This window comes from Triticum dicoccoides, chromosome 6A (assembly GCF_002162155.2).
Source record: "Triticum dicoccoides isolate Atlit2015 ecotype Zavitan chromosome 6A, WEW_v2.0, whole genome shotgun sequence".
NCBI classification, from domain to species: Eukaryota; Viridiplantae; Streptophyta; class Magnoliopsida; order Poales; family Poaceae; genus Triticum; species Triticum dicoccoides.
The window spans coordinates 307,440,131-307,443,905 of NC_041390.1; positions in this window are offsets into that span (position 1 = coordinate 307,440,131).

Consider the following 3,775-nt stretch of genomic DNA (forward strand, 5'->3'; position numbering starts at 1 on the left):
ATTCGCTTCACTAAACTCTGACCCGTCTTCCTTCAAGCTGGGATAGCCCGGATTAAGGCATTGATCGCACCGCTTCAATAGTGTCAAAATCCGGCACCCAAGCTTTTGCCCGGATTAAGGCATTGATCGCACTGGTTCGAGCAACAGATTTCTTCAGCTCTTCAACCCGGGCAGGAAGCACCAACAGTTTCATCAGAGTGTCCTGAATCAAAGTGGGCATCGGCTTGTTGTGGGATGCAGTACAGATGATTCGTTGTGCACCAGTGTACAGTTGTTTGATCAACGTGTAGGCGGCTTTTAGTTTCTTCCGCACATCTGACCCCAAGTGACCAATGCGTGTCCCTGAAATATCACCAAGGGTTAACAAACCGGTAGCTCTGTAAGACGGCAGAATCAATTCAGAAGTCAAACCGGCTTACCAAAGATAGCAGTGGTCATAGCATGCACGTGCCGCTTTATGCTGGTCAGTTCATCCGCCACCGGTTTTAGTGCAGCCTCGGCATCTTCTGCTCATTTGATTAAAGCGGATTTTTCAGTGGCCCAATCCGCCCGCTTCTTCTTGAAGCTCTCCTTAAGCTGTTCCATGGCGCTTAAAGCGCTGGTTAATTCCTCTTTTGCTTTGGAGGTTTCAGCTTGTTGGGATTTCAGATTTTCTTGGAGATCGGCGACCTGGCTTTCTTTCGTCTTCAGCTCAGCCTGCATGCAGACAGTTATATGATTTAGCAAAATGGTACAAGGATTGAAGTACCAACCACATAACAAGTTATGTACTTGGCACTTGGGGGCTAATGCATATTCGATCTTCATCTTTCAATTGCTTACAAAGTCCCAAGATCAATACAAGTATTCAACTTGGCACTTGGGGGCTAATGGCTATTTGCTCGTATATATTCTGATGCGGCGATCTCAATTACTTAAAGTCCCGGTTTAACTATGCTAAGTTGAACCGGCCCTTGGGGACTACATCAGCGAATTTCAAAGCATTAAGATTTATATTAGTAAGTCCCGGTTTGAAAGAAGATTACAAACCGGCCCTCGGGGGCTAGGAGCATCAACAAGAATTGAAATATACAAGCAGGAAAGAGCATATGGAAGTTACCTCATATTTATCTTTCATCATGTTAACCAGACCGGCTTCATAGTCACGACTGGTATACAGCCGGTTCAGGTAGCCGGAATGGATATCTTGGGCGTTCAGAGCAGCGTAAGTCGCCAGTTCAGCATTCCACTTGCCTTTGCCAAAGGCAGCAAATTCTTCCTTGGCAGTATGTTTGGACAAAGCAACAGGATTGCTTGGTTCTGTATGGCCAATGCCAGTAGTGACAACCTCATCATCCTTGGCATCGCCGGTTTGCACTGGGGCTGTTGGCTTGTCAGTAGGCTTTGTCGGACCGGTGGATTTCTCAATCCGGATGGAGCTTGTGGGCTGATTGACAGGACTTGAGGTATCAATAGGTCTCTCTTCAGCAATAAGATCGTCGTCTTGCTACGGTGGATCATTAGGTATATCCTCAGGAATAGCCGCTTCAAGATCTGGTGTTTTGCCCGGTTCAAGGACGGCATCCTCTTCGGCCGCTTTGTCCAGGCGAGCCTTCTTGCTTGGCCTAGGCTTGGCCCTGAAAGGAATAACAAAATCAAATACAGCATATGTTCCAAGGTGATGTACTGCAAATATTATGATAAGTATAGCTTACCCAAGCACCGTTTTGAGCGGTGGCAGCTGAGTAGCCGATGACTTGCCAGAGGATGAATGGGAAGTAACCTGGTAATCGGAGTCAGATGGATTAAGAGGTTGACGAAAGCAGCCCTCTTTAGGACAAGCATTGACAAGCAAATTAGAGACCTCTGAACGGCGTTTCCGAACCAGACTGTTCGGTAAACGGCGGAGGTAACTACCTGGCCGCTGTGCCGGGTTGTGCGATGAGCTTCGTGCTGTTGGGTCTTCATAAGAAATTTGGGATCCAAATAAGCAAGAGGATGAGAAAATTTAACTTTCCGGTTTGCCTGACGGATTTTTAGTGAAGGCAAAGGTTCTGAATCGGAAGAGAGAATAATTACCTCTGCAGCATCAGCATGGCTGGCTTCGGCATCATCCTGACAAATATCATCATCAATAAGACGCATGAAAAATAAGCCAAGTGAGTCAAGCCCTACCTCAAGGTCCGGATTATCCACATCATCATCAGGGGCCAGATTAGAGGATGCAGTGGTTCTTTTCCTATGGGCAGTCTTCTTCACAGCTTTAGTCTTTTGCCGGGTTGCTCTTTCCGATTTGTCTGGTTTTTCTGGTTTCTCCTACGGCAGTTTCTTGCTCCAAAATGGATCATTGCCCTGGTTACACAGACACTGGTATTAAACAATGACCAGATATATCAATAACAGATTCAGCAAAAAGAAAAATCAAACTCTTACAGCTGGCGGTTTGTTGGTGGCACAGAAGGGAAGCAGGCCGGTTTTAGCACAGATGTGTTCTGGTTCATTGAGCATGTTATTCATAGCCTCTATGATTTCTTCATCGGTGAGCTGGATGTTGGCATGTCGCAGTGGGTCATCAACACTGCCAGTATACTCGCACATCAAACCGGAGCGCTGACTAAGGGGTAGTATGCTCCATGATATCCAACAACGAGCGAGATCAACCCCTGTTAAACCGTTGGCCATAAAGGCTCTGAGCTTAGACAGTTGAGGAGCGTATTTGCTTCTCTCTTTGGCAGTCAACCTTTGCGGAAAGGGGTGTGTATTGCTAAGCCGCTTCAGACGAAAGCCAGGCAAAGGATTTTCACCAGCAGGGGAGGTGTCTTTGCAATAGAACCATGTTTGATTCCACTCTTTGGGGTGGCTATGCAGCTTGGCATGAGGGTATGTGACCTCTTTCCTTTTCTAAATCGCCACACCACCCAATCCCGTATTGGAACCATCAGAAAACTCAGTACGGCGGTTTAGATGGAAACAGTCTCTGAACAACTCCACTGTGGGATCCTCTTGAAAGAACGCCTCACAGAGCACTTGGAAGTGACACATGTTGGTAACAGAGTTGGGACAAGTGTCTTGTGGGTGGAGTTGAAAATCGGCTAAAACATCCCGGTAAAATTTAGAACCAGGCGGCTTAAAGCCCCGGGCTAAGTGATCTACGAAAACGACGACCTCTCCTTCTTGAGGTGTGTGTGACGCCTGGATAATTAGGCTACAGTAATCCCACGTTAACGATGCCATGTCACCACGGTTACTGTTGTTAATCTCGCTTTAGTTCAAAACCGATTCAAATTCAAACTTGAATTTAAGTCAAACAATCAAAAATTTCAAATATCAAAACTAAAATGTTCGGGTTGTGCCAAATAATGTGTATGTAATTATGGTGTAGAAACCACACTTTTATAAAATATTTAAATACTGTAAGATGAATAAAACTGTAGATAAAACAATTAATTAAATGCCTTTCGTATTATGTAAAATACTAAACTGTTTTGTTTAGGGTAAATCTTATTATGACAGTGGGTTTAGTGGCAATGCTAAATTTAGGAGTTGAAATTATATTTTGCAAAATTAAAATAAATTGAAAAGTCAAAAGAAAACAGAAATAAAAATATAAAAAAAGGAATAAAACAAACCCCCCGACTGGGCCTCTTGGCCCAGCTGCTAGCTAGGCCAAACCCCAGGCCGGACCACCCCCTGGCCTATAACCAACCCGAGTGAAACCCTAGCCCGATCCCACTCTCCACTCCCCCGCCCCCCTCCCCACATCGCTCGATCCCCACCCTCTCCCTCCAGTGCCGCC